Below are 21,842 nucleotides of genomic sequence, written 5' to 3'. Positions count from 1 at the left end.
AGACACCGCCATGACCATGCAGAGCATTCACTCAGGAACCCCCACGGATCCCTGCCTGCTGCACATCTTCCACAGAGCCGCCACCGCCATAGCACCCGAGTTACGACGCATCATCAACACAACCTTCGAATCCGGCACATTACCCAAATACTAGAAATGCGCAGAACTCAAGCCCCTACTCAAGAAGTCCTCTGCAGACCCTACGGACCTCAAAAACTACAGACCCATCTCTCTCCTCCCCTTCACGGCCAAAGTCACAGAGAAGATCGTCAACATCCAGCTCACGGACTTCATCAAAGCAAACTCCATCCTTGACTCGTCCAAATCCGGATTCCGCAGCAACGACAGCACCAAGACTGCCCTCCTCGCCACCACAGATGACATCCGCACTCTCCTAATAGACCTCTCTGCAGCCTTCAACACCTCTCCCACCGCACTCTCACCACCAGACTCCACGACGCCAGCATACAGGGATTGCGCTTGTCTGGATCCGCTCTTTCCTCACCGGCCAAAGCCAGAGTCAGACTCCTGCCCTTCGCCTCCGGACTCACAGAGATCAACTGCGGAGTACCCCAAGGATCGTCGCTCAGCCCCACGCTCTTCAACATCTACACGGCCCCCCTCACCGCCATCGTCAGACAGCATGGACTCAGCATAGTATCTACGCCGACAATACCCAGCTCATCCTCTCCCTCACAAGGCAACCCAACACCACCAGACTCAGCTTCCAGGAAGGAATGAAAGACAGCACATCCTGGATTAGCAGCAGCTGTCTGAAGCTCAACTTGGAGAAGACAGAGGTCCTTGTCCTCAGACCCACCCCTTCAGCATGGGACAACACCTGGTGGCCCACCTCCCTCGGCAACCCCTCCACCCCCAAGGACCACGTCCAGAACCTCTGTATCATACTCGATTCCTCCCTCACCATGACCCGACAAATCAAAGCTGTCTCCTCCATGTGCTTCAACACCCTCAGAATCCTTCTCAAAACTTTTAAGTGGATCCCCCCAGAATCCAGGAAAATCATCACCCACACACTCATAACAAGCAGACAGGACTACGGAAATGTCCTCTACGCCGGAACAAATCCCTGCTCTGGAAACTCCAGACCACCCAGAACACCGCTACCAGGCTTGTCCTCGGCATCCAACGACATGAACACATCACCAAGCACCTAAGAGACCTCCACTGGCTCCCCATCAAGAAGACAGTAACCTTCAAGCTACTCACTCCCGCCTACAAATTCCTCCACAACACCGGACCCCAATACTTCAACGAAAGAGTCTCCTTCCACGTACCCAAGAGAAACCTCCGCTCCGCCAACCTCGCCCTCGCCGAAACCCCATGCATCCGCAGAGCCAGAACCGGTGGAAGAGCCTCCTCCTACATCGCAGCAAAAACCTAGAACGAACTCCGACTGAACATCAGACGTTCCCCCACTCGGCACACCTTCAGGAGGAGCCTCAATACCTGGATCTTTGGTTGATTTGGAGCTACACGCCCCCCCAGCACCTTCACAATTTCTGACAAAACTAACTACACAAGAACATATTGTACTTGAAACAGTTTCATAATACAGACGTATGATGACAAGTAATACAAAATACAGATAGGTGTCAATTGAGTGTACTATCCTGATAGAATCATAGATCTTTTAATGTACACAAAAAAGGTGAAAGTGCGAGTCCGCGATCTGACCATGACTAGCTCCAGGAACCCTGGATCCTGCAATGTAAATTCCATCCTAATTTGAGCTGGCGAGGTATTGCCTGGTAATTGAAATAAAGACCTGAACACTGCGCTCTGTGCCCAGTTTAAGAAAGCCCCCAGTTTTCCAGGGTAGGCCTCTGACGCGTATGACAATGTTGGCACTAATTTGGCAGAGAAAATTTTCAGCAGTGCCTCGAAAGCGAACTGGTTTGTGCTCTTAAATATTGTTCAGAAAGCACCTTGCAGCGAAGCTAGTTTTGGTTTTAGTGAGTTCAAGTATAATAAGTGACATCCTTTGTTGTCTAACCAGCAGCCCAGGTATCTGTATTGGTTTGCGATAGGCGATGGTTGTCAAGATGCCATTGATATTGTTTTTTCTTTTTCCGACCAAAGATAACAATATTGTTTTTTTCATAGTTGATCTTCACCTCATTTGCCAGGCAATGCGTGTCTATGGCATCTAATAGTCTTTGAAGCCCTACCGGTGTTTGGCTGAGCAGGACGACGTCATCCGCATACAGCAGGGAAGAGATGTGTTGATTAGCCAGTTTAGGATCGTGATTATTAAATTGATTTAATGCAGGAACCAAATCACTCATGTACAGATTAAAAAGGGTAGGTGCAAATATGCACCCCTGTCTGACCCTTTGTTCCATGTTGAATTTTTCCAAAACCGCGGTGCGTCGTCCTAGTTTTACTCTAGCTCATGTGTTGGAATAGCGCAGCATGACGCCTTGTAATAATGGGTCTGGAATTTTACAAGCTGTAAGTCTGGATCACAGTAAGAGACGGTTGACTCGGTCAAAAGCTTTACTGTAGTCTATGAAACAGCAAAACAGCTCTTCCTTTTCTGTGTTTGTCTAGGAGCAAGCATCCTTATGGCCACCAGATTATCTGTGGTGCCGGCCTGCGTTCTAAACCCAGTTTGGTTGAGGGAGAGCAAGTTGTTTGACACTGCCCAGTCTTGTAAATCCTCAAGTAGTAACGAGGCAAAATATTTTGCCTCGATATCCTGTAGTGCAATATGTCTGTAACTGTCTGGAAGGGAGATGGGGTCTTTTCTGTATATGGGATGGAGAATCGAGCCTTGCCAAGACGAGGGCACTGTATGCTGCACTATGCATCTCTTGAATAAAGTTTCCAATATACCAGACCAAAAATCAATGGCCTGTTTGTAAATTGATGCCGGGATGCCATTCAGGCCTGGCGCACAGTCTCCTCTACTTTTTTGAATTAACGTTGCAATTCTGCCAGCGTCAAAAGTTGTTGCATATTGATGGCTTATGGCCACAGTTGATGTAAGCGGGAACTGTGCAAGATTTTGTTCGCTTAAGGCTGGCACTTCGTTGGACTTTATGGGGGAAGCTTTATACAGCATGGTGACATCACGACCATCATCTTCATGGAATGAATTAATCTTTTAATCATTGCTTCAGGTGCATATGTCTATATGTGAGGCCACTGGTTAGCTTTTAATTTCAGATTCCAATCCCTATTTTCTCTGAATAAAAATGATTGACCTGCAATAACTTAATTGTTTGAAGAACAAAAGCATCTTCCAAAACTGGAAATGAATAGACAGTGTTATTATTGAAAGACAAATGTTTCATATGAAAAATGAAGTGGTTTGTTGTTAGCCCTCTATTTTGCAGAGGTGAAGAAAGTACATTGGCAGACAGTAATCTATTCCTCAACAAATTTTTATGCGCCCATATTCACCTCAGTCCAAATTTAACAGATTTTGCTTTTTATGCATCTACCAGTAATTCACAAAGAGATTCCTGGTAAGTGTAAACACATTTATGGGTACAGAGTGCTCCGCACCTATAAATCTCACTCAAGGGATGGAAAAATAGTTACTACACTGCATGGTTCACATTGAAAGTTTAGGAAAGCCAACTTGTACATTTGTGGGCATTCCAAACACTGATCCATCCATCTGATCAATAACTACACTGGAAAGGTTTGTACTTTAGTCCAGCCAAGGAATGGTGTAAATCTTTTTCCAGAGTGCAACCACCAGATTTGATGGCAGTGTAGGCAAAGTACTTTATCCATAGGGGAAAATATTTTCCCTACAGTGGACAATAAAGTCCACTTGCAGAGGGGAATCCTATCACCTCTGTGTGAAGTTCTCCACGCTGGAGAACTGCCTGCAGCAAGAATCATATTCTGCCGTAAGAGTCACATGACTTACCCCAAATTACACCTGGAAACCTGCACCTGGCACAGCTTTTCAGGCTTACTCCTAGGTTTTTTCATGAATCAGACTCATAGTGTGCAGACATAAAATAGGGCCATGCAAACGAACAGAAACTCAAAATAAGGCCTTTGCTAATGTTCACAAATTTGTGTCTCAAATGAAAGTTGATAAAAACTAGAAATGTAAGGTGAATATATAATCTACATTAGCTGCATGTTCCATTCTGAACAATATACCACAAATTAGACGGCAGGTTAATGGCATACAGACTACAGTACTTGGTATCCAAGAAAGAGACTCTGATGATATGCAAATGATAGCAGAAAAAATCTTACTACTCAAAGCCCCGTTCTAGTATTTTTGTAGCCCTGGCCAGAAACTTAGCATACAAGGCCCCTCTAATCTGCATATGTTGTCACATCACAGGAAATTGAATCCCAGGAAGTGACATCACTTGACCATTAACCATCTGGCATCAGTGAAGCTAGTTTGTAAGAAGCAACGTCCCTGGTTTAATCAGTAAAATAATGAAAACATAAATAATAACCCTAATAAATATGTACATAAATGTTTGATCTCTATTAAGTGGAGATACATTCTAAAAGTCACACCAGGTGCAAAAGCTAGACCCAGGTCTCTGCAAAACTTTCATCTTTACTCAAATGTTAACTAACTGTTTTCGGGCTACTGCATGATTAAAATTCCAAAATAGAGTGTGCCAGACAATACTGAAATAAGAGGATTGTCCACGAACCTAGTGCAAGAAAAGCTATGTAGCACACGATTGTTGAGCCAGAAAGGTATAAAAGCAAATAGAACAGTTGAAATTCTATATAAGGCATCACTCTAGTCACTGTAAAACTAAACAATGGGATCTAGTGGGAAAAGTCAGATTTTTGATAAATTTACTTATTTTCTTTGAATGTATCATAAAGCATAGCCCATGACTAGAAAAAGGGCAGCAGAGTGCCAACAAGGCATTCTAATTTAGGATTTTTGTCAACAGTAATTAGCTTTCTCAAAAGTTTCATTCTACACTTAAATGTGAAACTTTAAGTCCGAGAAAGCAATGCTATGTAGGAGAAAGGCGTTCAAAGGGGGTATTCTCTGAGTCGTGGTTGCAAGGCCCACATTGACCCTATATGTAGTCTCTAAAAGGTCAAATACTACATTATTAGTATTATTTCAGACAGTTACAGAATGTAGTTCCTTTGATAAATTATCATGAGGTAGATTAAATTAATAGCTTTTAGATATATCAACTTTCACCTACTTATAGACAAAGACTTTTATTTACCAATTTGGCAGCACATAAGGAAAACACAGGCCCAGGTGCAATTAAATGATGCTGTATCCCTGGCTCGCTGAATACCTCCTTCCTTAGACTTCAGAGTGCTGTGAGGCTTAGGAGATATAGGCCAGCCAAAACCATCATGGCAAATATTCTCATATCTTAACCAGGACATAAATTATAAAAGCCCGTATTTTTTACATTTTCTATAGCAGGACCAAGGGCTGATTGCATATGATTGGACCTCGACAAAAACAATGGACAGGAATGTGTTGAATTCTGTACTATCTGTACCATTCTGTGTCTCCTTGCTCCCTGCTGCTCAGCCTGTGTGTGTGATGGAATCAGAATGTTCGTGAATGCATGGTTTGAATGAGTGGTCAGTTTGAGTGAGTGGGGCTGAGCAGCAGGACGCTGCTCCCAGTGGGGCCTTCTTTACCATTCTACTTATAGTGAATAAACCTACTTTACTACACCTTGGCTACTGGATTACTTACCCACAAGAGCACTTTCTTCGTTGTAATAGAATGCATACTAAAATAATTAACAATAGCAGAAACAAATTAGCAGAAACAAATTCAAGTCTTCCATCCTTTACCTTTTCTTATTCTCAATAAAACTCCCTAAGAACAATGAGTATGTCCACATGTGGGCCACGCATTCACTGGGCTATTTGACACAATCTGCACCTCACTGAGGAGATTTAACAAGACAGCAACCAGTCTTGGGTTGCATATGTTCCTATAGACCTCGTGGCCAGAGTCCCACTCTCCTCCCCAGCAGCGCCGTTGTTCTTCATCTGCCTCTGCCCCCGACACCCCCCTGCTGTTAGGGGTTCGCGGCCCTCCTGCCAGCGTGCTCCTCCCCGCTCTTCCCCTGCATTATTGTGCCTGTAAGTGTGTGCGTTGACCCCTTAATTGTGCCCTTTTGTTATTGTCTTCTTTTTTGGTGCCTGTTGACCTGTTTTGGTTTTCAGGGTTCGATTTTTTGCTGCACTTTCCCACCGCTGACCTCCCGCAGCCCCTCCCCACTACAGATCCCCGCTCCCACCTCTCAGCTCCATTTCCCTCCCCCTCACTATTTAATGGCAGCAGCGCACAGCTGGCGCACCAAAAGCGTGCCAAAGGCAAGCCCGTCTGTGCCCGGCCGCGACCCGACCGTGACTAGCTCCAGGAACCCTGAATCTCCAAACATCCACCGCCACGGCTCAGCCACCCACCTCGCACCCAACCCTGGAAGAAACAACAACTATGAGCTGTCCACACCGAACACCACCCACGGCCAGTTCTCCTGCCGTCACTGCCACCAGACCTTTACCACCTTCCACACCCCCACAGACACCACCCCAGAATCAGACGCCAACTCCACTGCAGCCCTGAAATGCATCCTCATCAATGTGTGTGCCCTGCACAAACATGCCATAGAGATCTGAAACCTTCTCAACACCCTCTCGCCAGACATCGCTTTTTTCACTGAAACCTGGACCAAAGCCAACTCCGCCCATGACATCGCCACCGCCATCCCTGACGGATACAAGATCCAGAGGAAGAACCACCCCAACCGCCCAGGAGGAGGACTCACCATCGCCCACAAGAGCTCCCTCCTACTCCACCTCCACCACAAGTGACCCCGTCTCCACCACGAAACACCTTCACATCCAGGTGCAGACCAGCCCCAGAACCACACTTCGCGGCACCCTTACCTACAGACCCCCCAGACCTTGTGCTTCGTTTGCCACTATCATTGCTGACCTCATCGCACCTCGTGCCATCGTCTCCATGGACTACATATTCATCGGAGACCTGAATTTTCACCTCTACAACCCCAGCGACCCCAACTCCGCCACACTCCTGGACAACCTCTCCAACATCGGACTGATACAGCTCGTCACCACGCCTACCCACAAGGTAGGACACACCCTCGATCCCATCTTTGCAGGTGGGAACAATGTACACTTCAGCCACACCACCCAATCCCCCTGGACAGACCACCACTGCGTACACTTCCTCATCAACAAACCCACGCCGCCCAAACCTGCAACCCGCCCTCCACGAAGTAACTGGAGCAAAGTCACTGAGGAGTAGCTCAACGCCACCTTCTGAAGGAAGTGACCCGATTAGGGCCATCCGGGTCACTCCCGACCACCTCTCCGCCTTCCATACAAATGAAGAGTCGGTCAGACAGTAGAGAATACAAACCAAGTATATTTTATTCAGGTACACTAGAGCGGAGTCCAGTCTGACCAGCATCCTAGGATTGCTGCAGAGAGACTGACCAGCCAAAATAGAGATACATTATGTACATTTCTAAACCAAGAAAGTCCCTTCCCTAATGGAATTCTACTAGCAGGTGCAGCTAAAACAAAGGAGTACAGTAAGACGAGTTTCGACTCAGAGGCCGGCCACACATTATCTTTATGCCAAGGGCGTTCTGTTTGTGTCTACCACTAGGCTAGTGGGAGAAAGCCTCTACCTGTGGAAAAGGAATGCGTCAATAAGAACAGTGTATTCATAAGCAGAGCAAGGCCTAACCTTGGTAAGTGGAACTTTCAACAGCCTGCTTCTTGAGAAGGGAATAAGCAGCTTATGACATGATTCAAAATGGCGGCTGACCATAAAATGCTGCAGCGAATGCTAACTTAACATAAAAACAAAACACAAGCAAGGTAGCAAAACATATTCATTTCATCAGACCCTCCTTTTAGCATTCGCTAAACTCATTTTAGAGTGTGGGTGGAAAAGATGTTATATTCTGAAGCACAAAAGGTCAACACCACTCAGAACTATGCGTATACTCAGTATCGGGAATGGAAGTTGCAAGGGACGATGTAGAACCAAAGATGCCCTCATCAATCTGCAACATGATGGCAACACTAGTGTCATGAACTCACTTCTTTGGTTTAGGGGTGAGCCTACTTATACAATAAGTGCAGCAGGTCGGGAGACAGTATATGCAAAAGCAACATGTGAAGAAAATACAGGCAATCACAGCTAGAAAGATAAGGATCTTCCAACCCCAGGACGTGAGCATACCCCAGAACCACCCAGAGAGAGTCCAAGTACCATTTTCTTGGTGCATGTCAGATGAGAGTCTATGCAATTTCTGTATGACAGCATACACATTGGGGGTGTAGTCAGGTATGTACACACAACAGCTAATGCCAATGACACGACAGAGCCCAGCCTCTTCTGCAAGTATAACGTCTAACACCGGGCCCCTCTGGTATGGGCGGAAGCAACTCTTTGATCTGTTGGTGAATAGAAAGCACATTTTCAGTTAACTGACACAGGTAATCGGTCAATAAAGGGTACTCAATCTCTGAGAACCTACGACGGCGCGGGACGCCCCAGACATGTGCCGGGCGTATGAACATGACCTCATAGGGTGATAATCTTGCCCTAGAATGTGCTGTTGTTCTTGTGGACAAGAGAGCTAGTGGTAAAGCATCTGGTCACTGCAACCCGGTGCTCTCCTGAATCTTTGCCAATTTAAGTTTGAGAGTACCGTTGTACTTCTCAACCAAACCTGTTGACTGGGAGTGATTCGCAGCATGAAACTTCTGTCTGATGTGTAGTCCCTCACAAACTAACTGAATAACCTTGGCATTGAAATACTTCCGTTATCACTTCAGATCAAACGGGGCAAGCCGAAGCGAGGAAAGAACGTCTTCAGGAGTATCTTTGCAAGCGCAATGGCTGTATTGTCTACAGTGGGGTAGGCCTCAACCCATTTACTAAACGTACAGACAACCACCAACACATACTTCAAATTATCGACCCTGTCTATCTCTATGAAGTCCCTTGGCAGGACCTCAAAAGGGAAAGTGGGAGGTGCAAAATTACCGGGTGGTGTAGGGGTACCCTTGCTAGGATTGTGCATCATGCACACCATGTTGTATTTCACAAAATGTGCAGCTGTCTTCGAGATGTTGTCATTTTGCCATAAGGGATATAACAACTTGCAAATACCCTTAGCACTGATATGAGCCTGCATTGTCACTACAGGAAGAACATATGCATCTGGCAACATCCATCTTTGCTTCCTTGACTTATCAATCCAACTTCCCTCATCGTTCAAGTTTGCTGTACTTTCTTGCCACATTGCTAATTCTTCTATTGTAGTCTTGCTTTGGAGCTCTTTCACTTTCTCAAGCGTATCCTCAAACATGGAGAACTCGGGAACCCACCTGGCGGGACCTGCTACAAACATTCTTTTCATCTTAGTTCGGGCTGTTTCCTTAGCTGTCTGATCTGCAAAAGCGTTCCCCTTACCCACATAGTCAGTAACTTTCTTATGGGTGCTGCACTTTACTATTGGCGATTTCTCAAGGAGTGTCAAAGCAGACAAAAGCCTATATATAAGAGGGCCGTGCTGTATTCTCGTGCCATGGGAAGTAAGGAACCCTCTCTCTGCCCAGAGCTGCCCGAAATTATGGGCGACTCCAAAGGCGTACTTGCTGTCAGTATAAATGTTAACAACCAGTCCCTCACTCAATTCGCAGGATCGTATTAGAGCAACGAGCTCTGCAGCTTGGGCCGACTGATAGGGAACTCGTGATGTCTCGACTACCGTGCACAGCGTAGTAATCGCATACGCAGCTGTTGTGGTGCCATTTGGTAATTTAAAACAAGAGTCATCAACATATAGTTCTCCTCAGAGTCGGATAAGGGAACATCAATCAGGTCTACCCGTCCTTTCGTCTCTTCTTCCATCCGGAAGATACAATCATGTATGTCGATTTCCTCATTCTCAGAAGGGAGGGGTAGTAACGTGGCTGGATTCAGAGTGGCACAGCATTTGACATTTGATCATAACGTGCTTTTGAAAGAGCGTTAGCTTGTAACCTGTCAGACGTTCACTGGTGAGGTGCTGTGTCCTTGTCTTATCAAAAGTGTCTCCACAGCATGGGGTACCATAACTGTGAGGTCAGTATCTTGTACGAGTCCTGCCGATTGTCTTATTGAGATGGCCACAGCCGCGACCGCTCTCAGACAGCTCAGGAGGGCTCGGGCGACAGGGCCAAGCACAGCAGAGAAATTAGCACACGGTTGTTGCTTATCTCCAAATTTCTGTGGTAAAACAGAAAGCGCACAACCACCCATCTCATGGACGTACAATACAAAACATTTAGCATAATTAGGGGTACCAAGCACGGGAGCTGAGCAAAGGACAGTTTTTCATTGCTCAAAAGACTGCTGACACTCTGGCGTCCAAGGCAAGGGTTCATGCACATCTTTAAGTGTTAGCGCAAGCAGGGGCTTAATAGGCAGCGAATAGACAGGTATCCACTGCCTGGAATAGGAAGTGATACCTATAAAAGCACGTACAGTTTTCTGAGTTTGCGGGACAGACATTTTAACAATGGTAATGATGCACTCAGGGGTCAGTCTCCTACCCTCGTTCAACAGTAGGTGACCTAAGTAGGTGACCTCCTGTCAACATTACTGATATTTGGAAAGGGATACTTTATGGCCATGTTGAGCTAAATAGAGCAGCAATTTAACTGTACTGTCTCTGCAACCTTGTTCTGTATCCGAGGCGATGAGCAAGTCATTGCCATATTGAAGTAATACATTACCTGCAGGGAGTGACAAGGAATCCAACTGACCTTTCAATGCCAGACTATAATACATGGACTCTCTGTATAGCCTTGAGGAGCGTGACAGAATCTAAAGCTTCTACTGGCGAGGGTGATCTCGAACAGATATCTGCTATCAGGATGAATTGGAATACTGAAGAATGCATTTTTCAAGTCAATGACAGAAAAGAATTAAGCAGAAGAAGGAATCATCATCAAGAGAGTCGTAATGTCAGGGACCACCGGAAACTGGGGAATCACTATGTTGTTAACTTCACGCAAGTCAATCAAAAAGCGAGAAACATCCTTGTGATACTCAGAGGGACCCGAAGTTGTCCTTTTGAGAATGGGAAGAATAGGGCTATTACAAACTTTAGCAGTCGTCTCCTCAACCACTCCTTTCTCAATCAAATCCTGCACAATCTTCATCAAAGTTCACTCACCTGCCTGCGGTATCTTATACAGAGGAGTAAGGGGTAAAATAGCACCTTCCTTGACACGGATCGAAACAGGCGATATGTGCAACAAAACCACATCTGTGTCACACGTTGCCCACAATGTGGATGGCACATCTTTAAATTCAGCAGGGAGGGGCACATCTTTAGACAGACACTGCTTAGCGCACACCAGATCAGGACCCATTGTTATATAGTCGCTGGCTGGGCAGCAGTAAATTGTAGCATGCAATTTCTTTAACATGTCCAATCCCATCAAATTCTCTCCAATACTGGACGTCAACAAAAATGGCAAATCCACAGTGAAAGGACCAATAGTCAACGCAAGAGGTTTTGAAATGGGGCTCACAGCCGGTACACCAGAAAATCCTACCAAAACATTGTTATGGCCAGACAGAGCCACCCCAGGGACCAAGGAATGAGAAATCGAGCTGTTTTTTGCACCTGTATCCCTCAAAAACTCCTTAGTCGAACCATGCACATCCGCACTAACATACTGACCTCGTTGGTCTACAGGAATCAAAACTGGTCCCTCACCCTGTCCCCGGCTGTCCTAGCTGTAAGACATCCTGGTCACCTCATCCGTATCATAGTCATCATGATAATACTGTTTGCCCTAAGGGTTGTCAAAGTAGTTCTGATCAGTATGACCCTAGGATGCCACAGTGTTCTGAGCCCTGTCCTGGCCACCATCTTCACGACCCCGTCCACGAGACCCTCATCCTCTTGGGACTGCCACCTTCTGCAGAAGTACAGGACACTCGCTGCGCCAGTGTCCCTCCTCCTTAGAATATGCACACTGATTTGGCCCTACCGGCGTAGTATTCCTGCTAGTACGGGGAAGCTGTTGGGCTAAACCACCACATCCTCTACCATTCCCTCGAGAAGCCTGCTGCAACAACACCTTCGTCTTCAAATCCTTGTGCTTCTTTTCCACCTTCTCCTTATCCTCATTTTCCCTATGCTCATAATACTGCACCATATTCAAGAAAACAGGAGAAGATGTGGACCAGGTGCTGTCGGAATCCTGTAATCGAGTCGCAATCTTGGGGAGCAGGTTTGAAACAAATCTATTGACAAACAACGGAACGCCACCTTCAATGAACAAATCTTGTCCACTATAGTCTAGAAACACACTCTCATCTTTCTTCTGACGACAAGCCGATAGCTTGTCCCAATCAACCTTTCTAGGCGGGATAAGAAAATGCATATATGTGATAATGTGGCCTGGCAAGCAAGTATCTCTGCTTTAGGCTTCTCACCAGGCTTCCTCTCTTGGTCCCATACTTTTATCTGATCCCAAGCACCACCCAATTCCGCAACATGATCCTGTGTGTGCAGGGGTGTGGAATTTTATAAAATATCTACTTGTCCGTGGGGTAGGTTGCTTCATAAATCTACTTGTCCTGTAACAAAATCCACTTGTCTCTTTTGTGAAATGTAATGAGGCGACAAATTATGGCAGCAATCTCATTATACATAGAAGCTCTGAAATAGCCTATCTGATTATGCCAGGGCTCCTTCCATAGTAGGGTTTTAATACTAGCAATTCCCTTACGTTTACAATTTTCCGCAGATCTACATACTGGGGCTGAAGGTAATGGTAAGCAACAGTTCCAAGGTTAAAATGCCCTTTTGAGTTTGTGCAAACCTACTAACTTGTATGTTTTTTTTTTTGTAAACAAATTTTATTAGTCATATATACAATCAGCGGAGCTCTGTACCCCAGAGGCATCCGTAGCATCCATGAACCAAATCCTGACTTTGACCGTTTTCCCAGATAATAACAAAGGAAGAATACAGAAGGGTCATGCATATGAAATAAATCCCAATTGAACAAACCCCCCCGAACCCCACCCACCACCCCGCACCCCATCGCACAACCAGCCCAACAACATCTCCAGGTATGATCGGATCTGCAGCTCTGCTCTCGCCATGAAACATGTCCAATCGACACCATGCCACCCAACGCACGTGTGTTACATGCCCCCCCAGACAAGAGAGGAAGATACCGCAAGCCTTTCAAGTCTTATTCTGGAGTGGGTTCTAAATCCAATCCCCTGTAGTCTGCCCAGCGCTTCCAGATTTTATAATGTTTGCGCGGGCAACCTCGTGCTAGAAAAATGGGAGCTTCCAGGCCCATACAGAAATCCAATCCTGCCTTTCACACTGAAACGGAGGGTGCGGCTGTCGCCTTCCAAGCCCTTGCAATGTCACGTTTGGCAATGGTGAAACCCAGGAGCATCAAATGGCGCTTGCAAACATTGCCCCCTATATCATCCATGACGTGCAGTAGTACTAATTTAGGAGACCGGGGGAGATCCCAGCCCAGGACCTCCGAGAGGCTCGCCAGAACACCCCGCCAAAACCTAGACAACGCGGTACATTCCCATATGGTATGCAGTAAAGTCCCCTCATCGTGTACGCAGCGAAGGCAATTCGGGGACGCCACCAGACCCGCCCTATACAGTCTGACCCTAGTAAAATACACTCTATGCAGGTATTTAAACTGCACTAGGCGAGGGCTCACAGCAATAGCCGCTCCGCGTGGGGAGGCCAAAGCCTCCACCCAATCCTCCTCCACAAGCGTGCCCACATCCTACTCCAATGCCGCCCGAAGACGCTGCAATGATGGGGAGCAGTGCGTTACTAGGGACTGATAAATCCTCGATATCTTATGGTCACGCAGGTCCCCCATGAAAATGTTCGCCTCCACGAGACTGAAGTCAGCCAACTCCTCCAGACCCACCAAACTAGGAGAAAGAGCATGTCGGAACTGCAAGTATTTAAAAAATTGTGTACGCGGCATGTGCAATTCCTTTTGCAAGTCCTGAAACGACTTCAGGATAAGTCCTCTCATGACATCGCCCAGGGTAGAGATTCCAATCACATCCCAGTCATGGAAGCCCGGCAGAGCCGCCAACTGCGGCAGGCACCCATTCTGCCAAAGCGGCGTCTCACACGTCAGGCGATTCCACCAGCCCATCCTCCGCAACGCCTGTCTCCAGACCTGAAACACTAACTGCGTCACATTTGGCAAGGAACGCCGCAGGGGTGCAGAATAAAGAAGCGTGTGTAGGGAGTGGTCTCCCATCAAACGGTGCTCCAAGGCATACGCCGGATCCGACCTGTCTCCATACCACCATTCGTTAAGAACCAACAAATGTGAGGCCAAATAATACGAGAGAATGTCCGAAGTTGCAAGTCCCCCACAGTACGTGGATTTAAAGCAGGTGCGGAGAGCCACCCTAACAACACCACCGCCCCAGAGGAATCGACTCAGGGCTGCATTGACCGGACGGAACCAACTCGGGGGGACGGAATATGGATGGTTTTGCAGCTGATACAGCAAGCGAGGAAGAGAGACCATCTTGAATATGGGCGACCGGCCATATATGGATAGGGGCATGTGGAACCAAACCCGGAGATCCTCACGCACCCTGTTCCACACTGGCACCAGGTTCCTCTCCCAGGAGACCAACCTCACGTCCAAAAGAAACACACCCAAGTACTTCAGCCCCCCACGTGCCACCTGCACCGCGGAAGCCCATGCACCCGGGTCGGCCCCCCCACCCAGGACCCACAACGTAGATTTACGCTCATTCATATATAAACCTGTAGTCTCCCCAAACACCTGCATAATGCGCAGTAACCGCGGGCCAGTCCTATCCAGTTGAGTAAGAAAGAATAGTACATCATCCGCGTAGAGGGCGATGCGATCTGACAGTCCGTTTGCCCATTCAAACCCTGACACCTGCGCATCAATACGAACCCATGCAGCTAGGGGCTCCATTGCCAGGGCAAACAGATATGGTGACAGGGGGCACGCCTGCCTGGTGCCCCGACCAATGGAAAAGACAGAGGAGACCGAACCCGCCACACGTACCGACGCTGTTATGTCCGTATACAGTAGCATTAAGTAGGAGAGAAAACGAGGCCCTAAATTCAACCGTCGTAGGAGGGCGAATGGATATTCCCAACTCAATGAATCGAAAGCTCGATCCATATCCGCAAGCAATAGGGCCGCTCGCACCCCCAAGCTCTCAGCTGCAGCTATCGCCGCATGAGCTCTGCGAATATTGTGACGGGTCGCCCGCTGAGGCATGAACCCCGCCTGGTTCGGATGTCGAGATGTGGGGACGAAGACGGTTAGCAAGCGCCTTGGCCAGAACCTTAGCCTCGACGTTGAGAAGAGAGATGGGACGGTAAGATGCATGATGTTCCGGGGGCCTGTCAGGCTTGTGAAAAACCACCACCTCAGCATGTCGCCAATCTCTGGGCAAGCGGCCAGCCTCCCTCGCCTCCTCCACAACCCTGCAATAATGAGGACCCAACTGCCGGAAGTACGTTTGAAGAATTCATTCGGGAATCCATTAGGACCCTGCGCCTTACCGGGCAGCAGCTCCTGAAGAGCTAACTTGTATGTTTTAAGGGTTTTTTCACCAACTCTTCTTTAATCTTTTTCCCTACTGAGAAAGGTTGGAAATTTACTCCTGACAGTGGCAGACATGAAACTTCTTCCAGAGTTGTGAAAAAAGTGTTTGGAGGGAAAGTGAACTTGCAAACACTCAGATTTTAGCATTACTGAAATCTACACCTACATATTTGCTCATGCTAAAATGCAGTTCACAAATATTTTCTAGGAGTACTATTTCTAGGCCTACTTCAGTATAGTCTTGTGAATTCACGAAAGGCAAAAACAATTTTTGATTTTGCCAATGTTTGTTATAATGGTGTAGGCCCAGCAGCTTCCACACCAATAAGGTTTTACAAAAACTATGCCAAAACAAGTCAAGCATTGACAAAACCAAAAGGCTGACCAACAATTTCAGACCTACTGGCTTTAACAAAGCCTGTTTATTCTTATGTTTCCCGTAATCCTATTAACCCCTTCAGTGCCCCGCCCTTTCCCCGCCCTGTGCCGGGCGTTACATTAGCGGGCGGGGTTCAGGACGAGATAGTCTCGTCATGGGCACAGCGCAACCGTGCTCCATGACGAGACTATCTCGTCATGGGCACTGAAGAGGTTAAAACTGGTTACACTGACTTCCCATTATGAATATTTTTGGGAAATACTAGCATACATCAACACTTTGAACTAAATAATGCTGTAAAGAAATGGTACCTAAAATTTTACAGTACTTTAGCTAAATGTTGTTGCATTTTTTTGTGAGCATTTTATTTTGAAAGCAAAGAATCATCAATCTTGCTTTAATGCTTCTGCAAATATTTACATCTAATCAGAGAGCATTCTGTGAGCATACTCCTGACAGTGGCAGACATGAAACTTCTTCCAGAGTTGTGAAAAAAGTGGTTGGAGGGAAAGTGAACTTGCAAACACTCAGATTTTCGCATGACTGAAATCTACACCTCCATATTTGCTCATGCTAAAATGCAGTTCACAAATATTTTCTAGGAGTACTATTTCTTGGCCTACTTCAGTAAAGTCTTGTGAATTCACGAAAGGCAAAACCAATTTTTGATTTTGCCAATGTTTGTTATAATGGTGTAGGCCCAGCAGCTTCCACACCAATAAGGTTTTACAAAAACCATGCCAAAACAAGTCAAGCATTGACAAAACCAAAAGGCTGACCAACAATTTCAGACCTACTGGCTTTAACAAAGCCTGTTTATTTTTATGTTTCCCATAATCCTATTGAAACTGGTTACACTGACTTCCCATTATGAATATTTTTGGGAAATACTAGCATACATCAACACTTTGAACTAAATGATGCTGCAAAGAAATGGTACCTAAAATGTTACAGTACTTTAGCTAAATGTTGTTGCATTTTTTTGTGAGCATTTTATTTTGAAAGCAAAGAATCATCAATCTTGCTCTAAAGCTTCTGCAAATATTTACATCTAATCTGAGAGCATTCTGTGAGCATTATACATACCCTCATATTGCTAAACATTGAAAACATGTGTACACATTATTATACTGGAACCACTGTCAGTTGTGAGGTTTGAGCTTACAACATTTACTTAGAATGCTCACCCTAATAAATAAAGGCTTTGCATTAATGAACCATAAATGCAAGTTTGAACAGCATTAACACATGGAAAAAAATATTATCTTAACTGCAGGCAGTGCCTTTCACTGATCCATAATGAGGTACTGTAAACTGGCAGCCAAGTGTCTGTGCTGCAGGGGGTTGGGCCTACTTGTCCCAAGGACAAAATACACATGGAAACTTGTTGTCCTTGACCCCAAACAGTGTGTCCCGGGCGTCGTGCTATAGGAATTCCACATCCCTGGTGTGTACTTGCCTCCAAATATCAACAGGCCAAAGAACATTTGAATATCCGCAAGCGTCATTCCTGTCAAAGAAGATGCCTCAGTCAATTCTTTATAATATGCAGTAGGATTTTTCCTAGGGTCAGGTAACTGAGTTTTAAGTGACAAAACCTCACTCCTTTTCCATGGAGTATAAACCAACTGTTCTTGGAAATGGGCCGCTACCCCTGGTCTAGTAACAACATTATGCTGAACCTACAGTTCTGGTATTTCAGGGTGGTATATGGGGTGGACCTCCCTCATCAGAAACTGAGATACTGTCATCGGGCTCTTCTAAAGCAGCCTACTCCGATACGCAACCAACGTCGCAACATTGGAATAAACTTGACCAGGCGCCATATCAGCAACATATACATGATCCTTAATAACATAGATAATCTGCGGTGCTGCATCGTTGAAACACTGCTCCCAAAGTCCAATCAAGGTAGCCGACATGTGCTTAAGGGCATGGTGTTGTACAAAAGGTTCATAATCTTTCATCACACCCCACACATCCTCCACACCATAAATGGGTTTTCGGGTCCAGTGCGCTGCCTGATTAGCCACTACCTGTTTCTCTGCCTCTCCCATATAAGATTGCGCCAACGTTCGTCCCAGGCGTTCCTTACATTTTGTCTAGTCTCTATCCTCAGAGCCACGTACTGGTGTCCCACCACTCTGTAATGTCGGGAAATGGAGGAACACAGTGGGAGTGATAACAGAGGTAGTAGACATTAACGTCGCTGCTGGCTCGGTCATGGGTGTAAGAGCTGGCGAAAGGGATGCCGAAGCAATAGGAGTGCTAACAGTTGCAGTTGCCACAGACGGCGAAGACAAAGAAAGGACCGGGGGTGCCATGGCCAAGGCAGTCCGATCAACAGTAACAGAAGCGGAAATAGCAGGTTCAGAAGAACCGGGTAGTTGGGCCTGTGGGGGAAGAGCGGGATACACCCTCTGCGGGACATACGGAGGTGGGGGTCAAGCATCTAGCAATTCTTCCACAAAAGCAACATTTTCTTCTCGGGTTACATAAGATTTATAAATATTCAGTTGAAACCTCCAATCCTCACATTCAATTCCTATCTCCTGCTTCTCTCTATCATGCGCTACAGCTTTCTGAGACAATGTTTGCATTCTCCCCTTCAGGGCCTTTTTCTCTGCTTTCATTCACCTCTGTTTTGCCATGTTCTGAGGGAATCAAACATAGACTGCCTGCTTCTTCTCACAAACAACTTCTGTAAAAACCCACATTTTTGTTCATCAAAAGTGCCCGTCAATGGCTACTGCAAGTCGGCATTGTACCTCGTATATTTGTGCCATAACGTACTAAACGTAATAGGGTCAAGGCCATGTTTTACATACAAATCAAAATTCGGAGTGCCTTCCAGAGGCGCTGGCTGACTTTCTTTCAGTTGAACATCAGCAGAACAACAACGACAACAAGAAACCTAAAAGTGACTGAACACCGGCATTTTCAAAAGTAAGCCAAATTCGTTATGTTGCGGGGCAAAAGTGTCCGCAAACACTTTGTATACAAAGCGGTCCTCAGACCGTACCAAATGCAAACCCAAATCGGTCCTCAGACCGTACCAAAGACAAACCAAAATGGTACCATATCCTTAAAGAACCAAAACAAACTCACCTGGTGCACACAGGTCAAACTAATTTATTCTCCCCCGCCAACTTTTCGGACCAAACAGTCAAATCCAAGGTTTTGCCGTTTAGGACCCCAGTCGGGATGGCCGCTGGGCAAGGCACAGACCGGCAAGACAGACTGGGCAGCTGCGAGTTCAGGACTCTCTCATGCAGGGATCCCTGGTCCGCCCGTCCGACCCGACGATGGCCCCGACCTCCACACCCGTCCACGGGCAAGGATGGGTCACCCGATGGAGTCCCTGTTCTGGTGCCAACTGAAGGAAGTGACCAAATTAGGGCCACCTCTCAGCCTTCCATACAAATGAAGAGTCGGTCAGACAGTAGAGAATACAAACCAAGTATGTTTTATTCAGGTACAGTCGAGCAGAGTCCAGTCTGTTCAGCCTCCTAGGATTGCTGCAGAGGGACTGACTTCAGCCAACATAGAGATACATTATGTACATTTCTTAACCCTGAAAGTCCTCCCCCTAATGGAATTCTACTAGCAGGTGCAGCAAAAACAAAGGAGTACAGTAAGACGAGTTTTGACTCTGAGGCCGGGCACACATTATCTTTGTGCCAAGGTCGTTCTGTTCGTGTCTACCGCTAGGCTAGTGGGAGAAAGCCTCTATCTGTGGGAAAGGAAGGCGTTAATAAGAACAGTGTATCCATTAGCAGAGCAAGGCCTAACCTTGGTAAGTGGAACTTTCAACAGCCTACTTCTTGAGAAGGGAATACGCAGCTTACAACATGATTCAAAATAGCGGCTGAACATAAAATGGTGCCACAAATGCTAACTTAACATAAGAACAAAATACAAGCAAGGTAGCAAAACATATTCATTTCATCACCTCATCCGAGATGTCCCCACCACCTCAGCCTGCTCCAACCTTGCAGCCAAAGAACTCCACAGATGGATCTCCAACTGCGCACACAAGCTCGCATCCTAACGTAACCCCGACAGACAGCGCCCCAGGAAGGCCACCTGGTTCATCACCGACATCCAAGAATCCAGGCGCACCTGCAGACGTCTCAAGAAGAACTGGAGAAAAAGCAAAACGTTGCAAGATTGCACCACCTACAAGAACACCATGTCGGAATACCACAAACACATCAGATCTACCAAAAGGACCTTCATCCAGAACAAGATCCTTGCCAACTCCAGCAACTCCAAGGAACTCTTCAGCGTCCTCCAGGAATTCACCAAGCCCCCCAGCGAAGCCACGGACATCACTCCATCCCAGGAACTCTGCAATAAGCTCAGCTCCTACTTCCATCTAAAAATCAAGGGCCTCTACGACAACTTCAAAAACCAGACACCTGACTCCGAATCCACTTTCTACTCCAGCAACACCACCCCAGCCCACCATCTCCTCCTCTACCCCAGACTCCATTTCGACCATTTAAGGCATCCACTCAGGAGCCCCCACGGAGTCCTGCCCCACTGCACATCTTCCACAGAGCCACCACCGCCATCACTCCGGAACTAGGACACACCATCAACACCACCTTTGAGACCGGCATCTTTACCAATGACTGGAAACGTGCAGAAGTTAGACCCCAGCTCAAGAAGCCTTAAGCAGATCCCACGGACCTCAAGAACTACCGACCCATCTGCCTCCTCCCCTTCGTGGCCAAAGTCAGAGAGAAGACCGTTAACGCCCAACTAACAAAATTAATCGAAGAAAACTCCATCCTCGACCCCTCCCAATCCAGATTCCGCAGCAAATACAGCACCGAGACCACTCTACTCGCCATCACGGATTACATTTGCACCCTCCTCGACCAAGGACACACCGCTGCCCAGATCCTACTTGACCTTTCTGCAGAGTTCGATACCATCTCCCACAACACACTCACCGCCAGACTCCACAACGCCGGCATACAGGGAACCTCCCTCGACTGGAATCGCTCCTTCCTCACCGGCATAACCCAAAGAATCAGACTGCCATCCTTCCTCTCCGAACCTACAGGAATCTACTGCGGAGTACCTTAAGGATCTTTGCTCATCCCCACGCTCTTCAATATCTACATGCCACCATCGTCAGACAGCATGGACTCAGCATAGTATCCTACGCCGACAACACCCAGCTCATCCTCTCTCTCACCAAGGACTCCATCACCGCCAGACTCAACTTCAAGGAAGGAATGAAGGACGTTGCATCCTGGATGAGCAACAGCTGCCTGATGCTCAACTCGGAGAAGACAGAGGTCCTCGTCCTTCGATCCTCCCCCTCTGCATGGTACAACACCTGGTGGCCCACCACCCACGGCAGCCCTCCCACCCCCACAGACCACGCCAGAAACCTCAACATCGTACTCGTCTCCTCCCTCTCCATGACCCAACAGGTCAATGCCGTCGCCTCCAGCTGCTTCAACACCCTCTGAAAGACCTTCAAATGGATCCCTCCGAGTCAAGGAAGACCGTCACCCAGGCACTCATAACCAGCAGACTGGAGTACGGAAACGCCATCTACATCGGGATCGACGAGTCTCTGCTCCGCAAACTCCAGACCATACAGAACACTGCAGCCAGACTCATTCTCGGCATCCCTCAACATGAACATATCACCCAACACCTGCGGAACCTACACTGGCTCTGTGTGGAGAAGAGAGTAACTTTCAAGAAACTCTCCCACGCCTACAAATGCCTGATTGATTGAGAGAGAACCAGATATGGCAGTATGGGC

This window comes from Triturus cristatus, chromosome 2_1 (genome assembly GCF_964204655.1).
Source record: "Triturus cristatus chromosome 2_1, aTriCri1.1, whole genome shotgun sequence".
In the NCBI taxonomy this organism is placed as follows: domain Eukaryota; kingdom Metazoa; phylum Chordata; class Amphibia; order Caudata; family Salamandridae; genus Triturus; species Triturus cristatus.
The sequence above is the reverse complement of the archived record's forward strand: the minus strand, read 5'-3'. Positions refer to the sequence as shown.